Source organism: Erythrolamprus reginae, chromosome Z, assembly GCF_031021105.1.
Source record: "Erythrolamprus reginae isolate rEryReg1 chromosome Z, rEryReg1.hap1, whole genome shotgun sequence".
Classification (NCBI taxonomy): Eukaryota; Metazoa; Chordata; class Lepidosauria; order Squamata; family Dipsadidae; genus Erythrolamprus; species Erythrolamprus reginae.
The window spans coordinates 6,579,454-6,595,230 of record NC_091963.1 but is presented as its reverse complement, the minus strand read 5'-3'; positions in this window follow the sequence as shown (position 1 = coordinate 6,595,230).

Genomic DNA, 15,777 nt, shown 5'->3' with positions numbered 1-15,777 from the left:
CGTGCAGAATGCAGCTGCGAGAGCAATCATGGGCTTTCCCAAATATGCCCATGTTACACCAACACTCCGCAGTCTGCATTGGCTGCCGATCAGTTTCCGGTCACAATTCAAAGTGTTGGTTATGACCTATAAAGCCCTACATGGCATTGGACCAGAATACCTCCAGAACCGCCTGCTACCACACGAATCCCAGTTGGCCTTCTCCGGGTCCCGCGAAAAAACAATGCCGTTTGGCGGGTCCCAGGGGAAGAGCCTTCTCTGTGGTGGCCCCGGCCCTCTGGAATCAACTCCCCCCAGAGATTAGAACTGCCCCCATCCTCCCTGTCTTTCGTAAATTACTCAAGACTCACTCATACCGCCAGGCATGGGGGAGTTGAGACACCTTTCCCCCAGGCTTTTTTATATTTTGTTTTATGTTTGGTATGAATGTGTTGTTTGGCTTTTTAAAATATTATAGGGTTTTATATGCTTTTTTAATATTAGATTTGTTTCCACTATAATATTGTTTTTATTATTGTTGTGAGCCACCCCGAGTCTTCGGAGAGGGGCGGCATACAAATCTAATAAATTGAATTGAAATTGAATTGAATTGTTGTTGTTGTTATTATTATTATTATTATTATTATTAATTAGATTTGTATGCCGCCCTTCTCCGAAGACTCGGGGCGGCTCACAGAATAGATACAGACATAAGCATGCAGCACAAAATTAAAAATACAACTAACAGTCCTAGCGTAATACGCAATCATACAGTCCAACAACACCATTTATTTATTTATTTAATTGGATTTGTATGCTGCCCCTCTCCGAGGACTCAGGGCAGTTCACAGCATATACGAGAAACAATATAATCAAATTAATAATACATTAAAAAACAATCTTAAAAATTCTAATTTAAAAAAACTTCCATTAACTATTCATTCGATAACCATACTAAAAACATTCATTGGTCGGGGGGGGGGATCATCACATTTATTGGTCAGAGTGGTCATTAAATGAATGCTTCAGAAGTGGGTTCCACTTACCATCGTCACCAGTTCACATTTTATTTATTTATTTATTTATTTATTTATTTGTCAAACAAGTATAGTATTATAGGACATATTAACATAAGTAGAACATAGTAATAGAAAGGATAATAACATAGAAACATAGAAGTCTGACGGCAGAAAAAGACCTCATGGTCCATCTAGTCTGCCCTTATACTATTTTATGTATTTTATCTTAGGATGGATATATGTTTATCCCAGGCATGTTTAAATTCAGTTACTGTGGATTTATCTACCACGTCTGCTGGAAGTTTGTTCCAAGGATCTACTACTCTTTCAGTAAAATAATATTTTCTCATGTTGCTTTTGATCTTTCCCCCAACTAACTTCAGATTGTGTCCCTTTGTTCTTGTGTTCACTTTCCTATTAAAAACACTTCCCTCCTGGACCTTATTTAACCCTTTAATATATTTAAATGTTTCGATCATGTCCCCCCTTTTCCTTCTGTCCTCCAGACTCTACAGATTGAGTTCATTAAGTCTTTCCTGATACGTTTTATGCTTAAGACCTTCCACCATTCTTGTAGCCCGTCTTTGGACCCGTTCAATTTTGTCAATATCTTTTTGTAGGTGAGGTCTCCAGAACTGAACACAGTATTCCAAATGTGGTCTCACCAGCATTCTATATAGTGGGATCATAATCTCCCTCTTCCTGCTTGTTATACCTCTAGCTATGCAGCCCAGCATCCTACTTGCTTTCCCTACCGCCTGACTGCACTGTTCACCCATTTTGAGACTGTCAGAAATCACTACCCCTAAATCCTTTTCTTTTGAAGTATTTGCCAACACTGAACTGCCAATACAATACTCAGATTGAGGATTCCTTTTCCCCAAGTGCATTATTTTACATTTGGAAACATTAAACTGCAGTTTCCATTGCTTAGACCATTTATGTAGTAAAGCTAAATCATTTGCCATATTACAGACCCCTCCAGGAATATCAACCCTATTGCACACTTTAGAGTCATCGGCAAATAGGCAAACCTTCCCTACCAAACCTTCCCCTATGTCACTCACAAATATATTAAAAAGAATAGGACCCAGAACAGATCCTTGTGGCACACCGCTTGTAACCTGACTCTGCTCAGAATACTCGCCATTAACAATAACTCTCTGATGTCTACGCTTCAGCCAGCTGCAAATCCATTGAACTATCCAGGGATTAAGTCCAACCTTCACTAATTTATCTATCAGCTCTTTATGTGGAACCGTATCAAAGGCTTTGCTGAAGTCCAGGTAGGCAATATCCACGGCACCACCTTCATCCAACACCTTTGTGACATAGTCAAAGAAATCAATGAGATTAGTCTGACATGATTTGCCTTCAGTAAAGCCATGCTGATTTGGGTCTAATAAGTTATTGTTTTTTAGGTGCTGATTTATCCTCTTTTTGAGTAGAGTCTCCATCATTTTAACTACAACTGATGTCAAGCTAACTGGCCTGTAGTTACCAGCTTCTTCTCTACTGCCCTTCTTGTGAATAGGCACAACACTGGCCATTCTCCAATCCTCAGGAACTTCTCCTGTTAACAAGGATTGGTTAAACAAATCAGTCAGGGGGGTAGCAATGACAGATCTGAGTTCTTTAAGAACTCTGGGGTGGATGCCATCTGGACCCATTGCCTTATTTATCTTTAATCGTTCAAGTTCTTCTAAGACATCGGCTTCTAAGATCACTGGAGCTGAATCCGTACAGCTGGAAGCAATGCTATATCCCTCTACAGTATTATTTTGTAAGGTGTCTTTTGAGAAAACTGAACTGAAGTAGCTATTGAAATGGTCAGCGATCTCCTTATTCCCATTAATGCATGTATTATTCCCGGTACTAAGCTTCGTGATGCCGCAGTTTTTCTTCTTCTTATCATTAATATATCTGAAGAAGGTTTTATCCCCCTTCTTTACAGATTTGGCAATTTCTTCCTCTTTTGAGGCTTTAGCAGCATTTATTATCTGTTTCGCCTCCTTCTGTCTCATTTTATATACCTCCCTATCAGCTATACTTCCAGACTCTTTATACCTCCTATAGGCAGCCTTTTTTTCATTGACTATAGCCCTTACATCATTGCTAAACCATAGCGGTTTCTTCTTCCTTTTACCTTTAGTTATTTGTCTTACATACAGTCCAGTGGCTTTTAAGATGGCCTTTTTTAATACAGTCCACTGGATGCTCGCTCCTGCCATTTTATCCCTCCCCTTTAATTCATTATCTAAATATTCTCCCATTGCATTAAAATTTGTTTTTCTGAAATCCAATACTTTGGTTGCATTATAGGATTGCTCACAATGAGTTTTTACATCAAACCACAAACATAGATGGTCACTGCAACCTAAATTTTCTCCCACCTTGACATCTGAAACCCAATTCCCATTCGTAAAAACTAAATCTAGAATATTCTCCCCTCTAGTTGGTGTCTTAACCAGCTGTGCCAGAGCTGCTCCTGTAAAGGCCTCTACTATATTCTTACTTTTGCATGTAAGGGCACTGGGGATATTCCAGTCAACATCAGGCATGTTGAAATCACCCATAACCACAATATCTCCCTTTACTGCCATTTGGGTAATTTCATCCACCATCTTGTTGTCATATTCCTCGGATTGCCCTGGAGGCCTATAGATCACCCCAATTCTAATGACAGAACCTTCTTTATTTTGCATGCAAATCCAGAGAGTCTCTAGATCTTGACACGTATTTTGAATTAGTGTTGTTTTTAGACTTTCTTTAATATAAATGGCTACTCTACCTCCCCTTCTCTCTATTCTATCCTTCCTATACAGTGTATATCCTGGTATGGATATTTCCCATTCATTAGAATCCTTAAACCATGTCTCAGTTATGGCAACCAGGTCCAAATTATCTCTAGATATTATGGCCATTAATTCACAGAGCTTGTTGCTCAAGCTTCGAGCATTTGTGCACATTACCCGAAGAACATTATTTTCGTTATTAGTTTGCCCCTTATCATCAACAACTACATCTATATTATTTGCAGCTCCCTTTTCATAAGCTTCCAAAAACTGCTTTATCCTCATTGGTCGGGGACAGAAATCACCCACATCAGTTACATCTCTGTCCCCTTTACCTAGTTTAAATGCCTGTCCAAAAAAGTTCTGAATTCCTCACCGAGCACCTGGGTACCTCTGTATGATGGATGCAAACCATCCCTCTTAAACAACTCCCTATTAGACCACCTACTGACATCATGACTTACATAGCCAAAACCTTCAGCTTTACACCACTGCCTTAACCACACATTAAACTCTCTGATACACGTTGTTTTATCCTCTTGGCCACAAACCGGTAACACCTCTGAGAAAGTCACTGAATCAGTTATTTTACCCAGCTCCACACTTAGACATTGAAAATCTCTTTTTACTACATTAACATTTCTCTGGGACAAATCATTTGTGCCAAGATGCACCACCACATCAACCTTATTACCTTTACTCAGAGTCTTAACAATGTTTGTAATCCGCCTCCTGTCCCTGCTGGCAGTGGCCCCTGGGAGACACCTCAGCACCTTAACCACATCCTTGCTCTGTCCCAAATCAACACCTCTAACGGTCGAATCACCCACAAGAAAATGTGTCCTCTTTTTATTTCTACTAACTGTACTTGATGGTTTGGTGACATTTACGACAACTTCCCCTTTGAACATCCCCTCATTCTCTGCCTGAGGGACCTTGCTAATATCTCCAACATCCTTACTATTTAAATCCGCAAGAACACTATAGGAATTCGATACAGAGAGACCAAAATAAGACAGTAGAACAGGAACATTAGGCACATAAGTGCACTTATGCACGACCCTTACAGACCTCTTAGAAAAGGGGAGCGGTCAATTGTAGATAATGTAAGGTTGAAGATTTGGGGGTTGGGGGAAGCAACAACAGAGTCAGGTAATGACTCAGAGTCGGCGACTACTTCAGCTTCAACCACAACCACACAAGAGCACACAACAGATTTAAACTTAATATTAACCGCTCCAAACTTGGCTGTAAAAAATATGACTTCAGTAACTGAGTTGTCAAAGCGTGGAACTCATTACCGGACTCCATAAACCCCCAACACTTTACCCTTGGATTATCCACGGTTGACCTATCCAGATTCCTAAGAAAATAAGTAGTGTGCATAAGTGCACTAGAGTGCCTTCCGTCCCGTCCTATTGCTCTCCTATATCTCCTATTCCTTTCTTCTATTCCTATATCTCTTCTTCTATTCTTTCATTGATATGTTCTATTCCTGTATCTTCTCTTCTATACTTTCTTAGATATATTTTACTATGAGTATCTCCTCTATAACCTTCATCACGTATTTTACTTTGTGTATATAGATATATACCCACTAAAACCCTCATTGTGTATTGGACAAAATAAATAAATAAATAAATAAAAATAATGAGTTCCAGGCGGTGACCACTCTATTGCTGAAATCGTACTTTCTGCAGTCAAGTTTGGAGCGATTTACATTCAGTTTGTATCTATTACGTGCTCTTGTGTTGTTGTTAAAGGTGAAGTAGTCACTGATAGGGGGTACATTATGATGTATGATTTTATGAACAATAGTTGAATCATTTGGAGGCGACGTAGTTGTAAATTTTCTAGATTTAGTATTTGAAGTCTGGAGGAGTAGGGTAATTTGTTACATGCTGAGGAGTGAAGGACTCTTCTTGTGAAGTATTTCTGAACTCCTTCGTTGTGACATTTTGCGCGCTCCCACGTCCCCTCATGCAATTTTACATCAGTGCACGCTCCGTAGCTAGAATCAGCCTGAAACACAGCTGAGAAGCTGATCAGCCGTGCTCTGGGCAGATCCGGGAGCAAAGGCGGATTTCCATTCCCGCCGCTACCGGTGCAGTGCGTGCAAAGCTTCACTTCTCCGGTGTGCAAAGACATGTCCCAGGATGTTTTTCCTTCTGTGCATGTGCAGGAAGCGAAATCTCGCAAGGACGTGCATGAGAGATTTCAGTGTTTTTTTGCTTCTGTGCATGCACGTTTATGCGCATGCGCAGAAGAAAAATATCGCTGAAATCTCCCATGTGCATGCATCCTCTCGCAAGATTTTGCTTCCTGCGCAGTCTATGGAGAGGGGCTGCATAAAAATTTAATAAATAAATAAATAAATAAACAAGCAAACAAACAAATAAAAACATGCTGGGTTACACATGTGCAGCGCATGTTTCAATACAAGTGCGGCATCCTTATTCATACCGATAGCAACGCCCGGGGGTGAGTGGAAAGGCCCTTTTATAAGTAGCAGAACAGTAAATACTTCAAAACAGTAAAATAAAATTGCTAAAAAGATGGTGGCACCCACAGACCAGCATTGGTTGATCCACTAAAGTCACGTCACCAGTGGGTCTCTACTGGTTTGGGTAATCCAGTCCGAACTGGGAGGAATCCATCCCTGGAATTATTATAAATTGAGGACTATCTATAGCAGTGATGGCGAACCTTTTTTCCCTCAGGTGCTGAAAGAGCATGGATTCACGCTATCATGCATGCGCGAGTGCCCTCACTCATAATTCAATGCCTGGGGAGGACGGAAAAAAGCATCCCTCATCCCCCAGAGGCCCTCTGGAGGCTGAAAATGGCCTGTTTCCCAACTTCTGGTGGCCCAATAGGCTTGTGTTTTGCTCTCCCGAGGCTCCAAAGGCTTCCCTGAAACCTGGAGAGGGTAAAAACGCCCTCCCCAATCTCCCCGAAAGCTCTCTGGAAGCCAAAAACGCCCTCCCAGAGCCTCAAGTGCAAGCCAAAAATCAGCTGGCCAACACACATTGGAGCTGAGCTAGGGCAACAACTCACGTGCCAGCAGATATGGCTCCGCATGCCACTTGTGGCACCCGTGCCATAGGTCGCCATCACTGATCTATAGGGTTTTTTTCTAAAGGAAATTTCAGAGGCTTTTATGAAAAATTTCAGGGCACCATATTCTTTGTGATCAATTATTTCCCAAGTATTAAACACCTCCACCTCCTATCACAAGAGTAAACCTTGGACAAAAGAAAGTATTTAGAAAAATGAACTTAAATATACAGTACCGGCACTTCATCCGACTGAACTGGGATTTTATTTATTTATTTTTGAGCAGCGGTATAACACAGCAGCGTAAAGTGTGTGTGTCAAAAACAACCAAAAGCCTCTTTTTGGATTTTTTAAATTTAATTTTTATTTTACTGCACAATACAAAACTAAAATCAAAAACAATATGAACACATTTGAAGAAAAAAAGAAAAAGAAAAGAAATACAAAAAAGAAAGGACAAGAAGAAATTTAGAATAACATAAGTAAAATAAAGTAACGGAGAGATATTTTGCTCTCTCCTTCTTTCCTTATTATATTTTTTAGATTTACAATATAATATTTAACTTGCGGATTGCCATATGTATATTTTCACGCATTTCTAAATTAACTATATGTGTTAAAAACGAACAGAAAATTTTTAATATCTCTTTCCATTTTAAAGTTATAATAAAAAAACGTATCATTAATTACAAGGATACAAGGGTCTGTTCTGGGTCCTATTCTTTTTAATATGTTTGTGAGTGACATAGGGGAAGGTTTGGTAGGGAAAGTTTGCCTATTTACCGATGACTCTAAAGTGTGCAATAGGGTTGATATTCCTGGAGGGGTCTGTAATATGGTAAACGATTTAGCTTTACTAGATAAATGGTCAAAGCAATGGAAACTGCAGTTTAATGTCTCCAAATGTAAAATAATGCACTTGGGGAAAAGGAATCCTCAATCTGAGTATTGTATTGGCAGTTCTGTGTTAGCAAATACTTCAAAAGAAAAGGATTTAGGGGTAATGATTTCTGACAGTCTCAAAATGGGTGAACAGTGCAGTCAGGCGGTAGGGAAAGCAAGTAGAATGCTTGGCTGCATAGCTAGAGATATAACAAGCAGGAAGAGGGAGATTATGATCCCGCTATATAGAATGCTGGTGAGACCACATTTGGAATACTGTGTTCAGTTCTGGAGACCTCACCTACAAAAAGATATTGACAAAATTGAACGGGTCCAAAGACGGGCTACAAGAATGGTGGAAGGTCTTAAGCATAAAACGTATCAGGAAAGACTTAATGAACTCAATCTGTATAGTTTGGAGGACAGAAGGAAAAGGGGGGACATGATCGAAACATTTAAATATATTGAAGGGTTAAATAAGGTTCAGGAGGGAAGTGTTTTTAATAGGAAAGTCAACACAAGAACAAGGGGACACAATCTGAAGTTAGTTGGGGGAAAGATCAAAAGCAACATGAGAAAATATTATTTTACTGAAAGAGTAGTAGATCCTTGGAACAAACTTCTAGCAGACGTGGTAGATAAATCCACAGTAACTGAATTTAAACATGCCTGGGATAAACATATATCCATCCTAAGATAAAATACAGAAAATAGTATAAGGGCAGACTAGATGGACCATGAGGTCTTTTTCTGCCGTCAGACTTCTATGTTTCTATGTTTCTATGTTCCTATTGGGTTTGCAGGCATTATTTGCTTTTACATTGATTCCTATGGGAAAAATTGCTTCTACTTAAGAACGTTTCTACTTAAGAAACTGTTCACGGAACGAATTAAGTTCTTAAGTAGAGGTACCACTGTATAGAATTATAGTTTGTACTGTATTAACATAACAAAGTATAAAGAGGTGATAAAAAGGTTAATAGGACAGAAGGACAGGGACATTAGGCACAACGGTGCCTTTATGCACACCCCTTAGATAATGTAGATAATTTAAGGTTGAAGATCTTGGGGTTAGCGGAAGAAACAACAGTCAGGTAGTGAGTTTTAGGCATTGATCACTCTGTTGCTGAAGTCATATTTTCTGCAGTCAAGTTTGGAGCGACTTACATTTAGTTTGTATCTATTACGTGCTCTTGCGTTGCTGCTATTGAAGGTGAAGTAGTTACTAACAGGAAATGCTTTAAGCATTTAAATCTCTGGAAATGGAAGACCTTTAGGAAACAAGACTTTATGAGAACAGATAAAAGGCAGCTTAACATGCTTGGATAGCCAGAATGTTTTGAAGAAGGTGAAGAAAAATTCCACCTCCTGTTTCCCTCCAGGGGTTGTTTCAGGCAATGGAATTCAATCTGGAAGGCTGTATCATGTATGTCCAGCAGAGGGAGCTGGATTCAGTACAGTACTAAATTGTGGAGGAGAAAGTCAGGACTTCTATTTAAAAAATTCTCACCTGCTCATCAAAACTGCCCTTGCAGTTGGAGATTGATTCCTACGAGCTCTTTGTTCTCACCTGGGAGCTTACCTCTGTCTGACAGCAGGTCACAAATTACTCTCTGCTCTCTGAAAAATATCAAAGTCAGGTTGAAATTAGCCCCCTTAGTTTTTTTTTAATTTAACTTTCATTAAAAAAACCATAGAAGCATAGAAATATAAAAGTCTGACGGCAGAAAAAGACCTCATGGTCCATTTAGTCGGCCCTTATACTATTTTCTGTATTTTATCTTAGGATGGATATATGTTTATCCCAGGCATGCTTAAATTCAGTTACTGTGGATTTATCTACCACGTCTGCTGGAAGTTTGTTCCAAGGATCTACTAATAAATAAATAAATAAATAAATAAATATTGTACATGCACAAATCCTTCTGCACATGCACAGGTGGTCAAAAATCAGACCCAACAATGCTGCTTGCATGAGAGGAATGAGCATGCAAGCATGCGCTTCCAAACTGAGTCTACGGAGAGGGGCGGCATACAAATCTAATAAATAAATAAACAAATAAATAAACAAATAAATAAACAAATAAATAAATAAATAAGTAGGGAAGCTAAGTAGATTTCTCCACTGAGTCACAGTAATGATAAATGTGATTGATAAATTAAAATCCAAACAATAAAACCACTGGCCCCTAAAGTCCAGACTAAAAATAATTGTTTTTATATATTGTATAAAGATAAAGGGAGTGGTAGCCAAAGGCATACTCTTGGTTCGGGCAAGTAGGTAGTGGTGACAGCGGGTGATTTGGAGAACCGGCATTGGTGGCAGCACGAGGCTCCATCTACCTGCCCTGATGCCATACCTTTCTGGTTTTTACGCAAGTTAGAAATTCACCCTAGATTTCTGCACAGCATCAGAATGCCCAGCCCTATTCAGGAATTTTCACTTTCTTCTTTTGTTTTCAATAAATATTGGTATTTGTTTTCCAATTGATAGGGCCCTGGGAGCCCTGAGCTACTTTTCAATATCCTATAGGGCAGTGTTTCCCAACCTTGGCAACTTGGAGATATCTGGACTTCCACTCCCAGAATTCCCCAGCCAGCATTTGCTGGCTGGGGAATTCTGGGAGTTGAAGTCCAAATATCTTCAAGTTGCCAAGGTTGGGAAACACTGCTATAGGGGATAGGGGAAATTATTTTCAGGAAACTGCAGTTTAATGTTTCCAAATGTAAAATAATGCACTTGGGGAAAAGGAATCCTCAATCTGAGTATTGCATTGGCAGTTCTGTGTTAGCAAAAACTTCAGAAGAGAAGGATTTAGGGGTAGTGATTTCAAAATGGGTGAGCAGTGTGGTCGGGCAGTAGGAAAAGCAAGTAGGATGGTTGGCTGCATAGCTAGAGGTATAACAAGCAGGAAGAGGGAGATTGTGATCCCCTTATATAGAGCGCTGGTGAGACCACATTTGGAATACTGTGTTCAGTTCTGGAGACCTCACCTACAAAAAGATATTGACAAAATTGAACGGGTCCAAAGACGGGCTACAAGCATGGTGGAAGGTCTTCAGCATAAAACGTATCAGGAAAGACTTAATGAACTCAATCTGTATAGTCTGGAGGACAGAAGGAAAAGGGGGGACATGATCAAAACATTTAAATATGTTAAAGGGTTAAATAAGTTTCAGGAGGGAAGTGTTTTTAATAGGAAAGTCAACACAAGAACAAGGGGACACAATCTGAAGTTAGTTGGGGGGAAAGATCAAAAGCAATGTGAGGAAATATTATTTCACTGAAAGAGTAGTAGATCCTTGGAACAAACTTCCAGCAGACGTGGTTGGTAAATCCACAGTAACTGAATTTAAACATGCCTGGGATAAACATATATCCATCCTAAGATAAAATACAGGAAATAGTATAAGGGCAGACTAGATGGACCATGAGGTCTTTTCTGCCGTCAGTCTTCTATGTTTCTATGAAACCAGATCAGTGAGACAAATTCACCTTGTTTTGATCACGTCAAAGCTTCTACTGCTGTTTTTCTCTAGATCACTTTACTTTTTAGACCGTTTCGTGTAGTGATTTTGCTGTCACTTTTTTTAGGCTCCCAAGCTTCATTGGTTATCGTTTTTCTGACATTCAGAATAGGAATGCTAGAAATAATAATAATAATAATAACAACAACAATAATAATAATAATAATTTATTAGACTTGTATGCCGCCCCTCTCCGAAGACTCGGAGCAGCTCACAACAAAATACAAAGCACAAATCTAATATTAAAAACACTTATAAAAAGCTCATTATATAAAACAGTCATACCATCCAATTAAACCCATTATTATAAGAATAATAAACACTAAATAAATCTAACTAGACAAGGTTTCTATATCTGGCAGATTACTGTAATCTTTGCCACTCATCACTTCAAAAAGAGGGAGAAAGGTTTTGCTCCTATTGCTAAAATGTCTACAAAATCTTTTTAAGGAGAAATAGTAGGTGGGATCTGACTATGCCAATGATGCCCATTTGTAGATTGTAAATGTGAGCCCTTTCCCAATTAAGACCCGTTATCAATTATATCAAAAGGAGCCAAGAAGGTCAGAGATTTTCCGTCCCCATTACTACTGCAAAATCTCGTCTCCGGCATTCATTGTGCTAAATTTCCTGAGGTCATTGGCAACAGCACTTCTATGAATCACGGAACCGCCTTCTACTGCACGAATCCCAGCGGCCGATAAGGTCCCAGAGTTGGCCTTCTCCAGGTCCCGTCGACCAAACAATGTCGTTTGGCGGGCCCCAGGGGAAGAGCCTTCTCTGTGGTGGTCCCGGCCCTCTGGAATCAACTTACCCCGGAGATTAGAACAGCCCCCACCCTCCTTGTCTTTTGCAAGTTACATAAGACCCACCTATATCGCCAGGCATGGGGGAACTAAGACATCTCCCCCAGGCTTATTATATTTCATGTTTGATATGTATGTGCTGTATGGTTTTTAATTGTTGAGGTTTTTATGTATTTTATTATTAGATTTGTTCCATTGTTATACTGTTTTTATTACTGTTGTGAGCCGCCCGGAGTCTTCGGAGAGGGGTGGCATGCAAATCTAATAAATTGAATTGCTTCAGGCTGGAAATGCAGATGCTCCCTCCATTAATATAAATTTAAGTAATAAATAAATATTCAACAGTATCTGGGCAGTTTATATGCTTGAGGTAATGTCAGAATCTCAAGATCTCCTAATTGTTCCAGCTCCTTTAGTCAATGCAGCAAAGAGAGTCTGGGCAATGAGTTATTGTTTGTTTAACAAAGAAGATTTTGCAAAGAGCTCAACCAATTTTAGAATTATGGCAGAAAAATATAATGTAACGATAGAAGATATACAAAGCAGAGGATCTGGTTTAAGAATAATTGCATTATTGTTATTCAGTCTCTAAATCTACCTGTATAGTTTGCATAATAAAAAAATATATTTGTATTTGTAAAAACATTTTTATTATGTAGGTTGAAGTCACATGACCAGACCTGGGAAAAAATGGCAGAATGAGCATGGCTAATATACACTGTTCAAAAAAATAAAGAGAACACTTAAACAACTCAATATAACCCCAAGTAAATCAAACTTATGTGAAATCAAACTGTCCACTTAGGAAGCAATACTGATTGACAATTTCACATGCTCTTGTGCACAAAACAAAGTATTCAATGAAAAGATTTCATTCATTCGGCGTTAGGATGTGTTATTTCAGTGTTCCCTTTATTTTTTTGAGCGTTATACATTTTCAGCGTTTCCCACCTTGAGTTTGTGTACTGAGAAAATAAAGCTTTTTATATGCAGCAGCTTTCCTGCCACTCCTTGCATTTTTAAAAAGGAGACTTAAAAAAAAAAGTTAAGGTTTATGGTGGATTATTAGCAATGCGTTTTTAAAAAGTCAAATTTAAAATGCAAGAAAACGCATGTTAGCTAGCCAGTGCAACAATACTACAGCAACCAAATTGCAAGTACCTGTATTAGAATTCATGCTGCGTGACTATTGGAAATTAGGAGCCATTTTGAGTTTTATGCCATGTCATTTTCAGGGCCCTTTTGTGAGATGGGAGGAGAGAGCCGGATTCCCATGAGTGACAGGTCAGACGCTCAATCAGAGGGAAGAGTGTAATTAGGCCAGTCTTAGCCAGCCAATCGCAGGAGAGGGCGGAGAGTGTGGAGATGCATTTCTCTACCCGGATTTTCCTCAGTCGTTTCAGTCTTTTGTCCGGAGAGGTTGTGGGAGAAGAAGGGGGATTCCTGGAGCATTTTATTTCTGTATATGGATTCTTTAGACCCGGATTTACATAGTTGTAGAGGTTACTTACCTTATATTTTTCTTTAACGCTTACAATTAGTCTTCATTCCTGGCAAATTTTCGGAACGGGCTTGAATAATAGGCCTCTCTGGGGTTGGGCTTGAGCCTGAGCCTGGGCTTCCCAATCTGAATTGGGTGCTTTTCCTTTTCCCCTGCTCTAAAGTCCTTAAGCCTCACATGACCAAATGTGTTCTCAAGGTGACTGCAAGTCCAAGACAATGGGAGGCTTGCCTAGCAAAAAAAAGAAAGAAAAAAAAGCCTTTTTCAGGGGTTGTTTTGGGATAGTCGAGGAAGAAAAAAGTTTGATAATCCTCTGAGGTAATTAACGAAGAAATTTAGCACCTGCCACTCTTAGAAGAACGAAATCTTTTAGGAAATATTAAAGACAACATATTTCTGTAAAGGAGAAATGTGCTTCTAAAAGACAGATACTAAAGGCTGTATAGATGAGACAACAAAGACAGCCTCAGCTCTGCTCCAAGAAGAAACTTAAGAGGCCAGAAATGCAAATTTGGTAATCCTTTCAAGATAGGATTAAAACCTTAAAGAAGTCAACATCTGGGATGAATTTCATTTATTACACAAGATTAAAACCCCCAACTCACTGCTGACTTTTGCAAGGTAAACTAAAGTCAAATAAAATATACAAAACAAGCTTTTAAATTACAAAATGCTGTGGAACAAACTATAAAGATCCATCTGCTATCAAAACAGGTAGTCAGCTAACCAGGATCACAGGTTCTGTGGTTCTGCTTCATTAAAATCCTAAACAGCCTCCATGATTCCAGTATTTTTCCCCACTTGGAAGTGGACCCAGATTTCTTCCAACATTAGCTTACAAACCATGATTCTTGCCAGCAGGAAAGCTCTTAAGCATTGACTTAGTTAAAATCTACAATATATATTATGATCTCAAGGATGCCAACCTTCATTTCTATTTTATTTTGGTCAAGCATGTATAAGGTAGCAGATATAAGTATAACAAGAAAAGGGATAGTATGAAATTTCATGAAAAACTAACCTTGCTGCACCTTTTACGTTTTTGCAAAAGATGGGGGCAGCACTCGAGTCAAAATGAGCTTAAAGTATTGTGGTTCCAGACCTGAGATGCATACAATTGTTTCCTAGTTGAATAATAGATATTGGCCACAGCCCTACAGAAATTAAAAGGAGTTAAAATTCTTCATGAGAAATAGAATCTCTAATGTTATTGTCTTGAGAAACAAGCAAAGTATTGCTGACATGGAAGGCTTTATTTAGGGATTCTTTGTTTACTCAGCAATCCTTGAAATATCAAAACATGTTGAAAGATTTATATCCCTGGAAAGACAGGCTGACTAGCCCTCCTAGTTTGTATAATTGCCCACAGTCACTTTGAAGAGTTGAGACAGGCAGCTTAACAAATAAAATGTTTTGTCAGATTTCTTAAAAAAAAAAAAAGTTTTGCCTTCCAGTGACATTTCTAGTGTTATGGGCTCCAGTACTTGCATGTTAGTCCAAGGAATACACCTGAATTCTCCTGCACCATAGCTCAATCCAGTTTTTTTCCCTGTCTTGCTTTTTAAAAGTCTAGTTTTAACATGGGGAACACTTTAGAGTGGAGTAATCTATGTTTGATTTGCACCAAATCTCTCACTATGCACCAATAACTGTAAATTGCAATAAATAACTGGAAAAATAAAAGCATTTTAGAATTTAGGATTATTTAAAAATTATTTTTAGGGATTGCGGTTATCAAAAGGGCATTTTCATTTAAGTTTCCTCTTTGAAAAAAACTGAATCATTGCAGCTGGATATATTGTAGTGAGGAACAGATTTCAGTTTCTTCAATATTTTCACAGCTATTGGGAGGAAGGGCTTGAACTTCCATGATCAAGAGTAATAAGCCAGACACTCAGGGAAGACTAATTAGGCCTTTTTTCTAGCAATCATGGGCCAAGGGTGGAGAGAATTTGGGATAAAGAGTTTTTTTTTCTTCACTCATCAGTCTTTTGACTGGGCAGCTTTGGGAAAATGGGGAAATTCCTTCCCTCTGAATTTTAAGCTTAAAACATTCCTTATATTTTTGTTTAATGCATTGGAATTAGTCTTCAGTCTGGGCAGATTTTCTTTCTGGGGCTAAATGAAGAGTGGGCCTTGGCTATGGATTGTGAATTTAAAAAAAATAATTGCTTCATGTTATATATGTTAGGAATAGGAATGAAGCAATA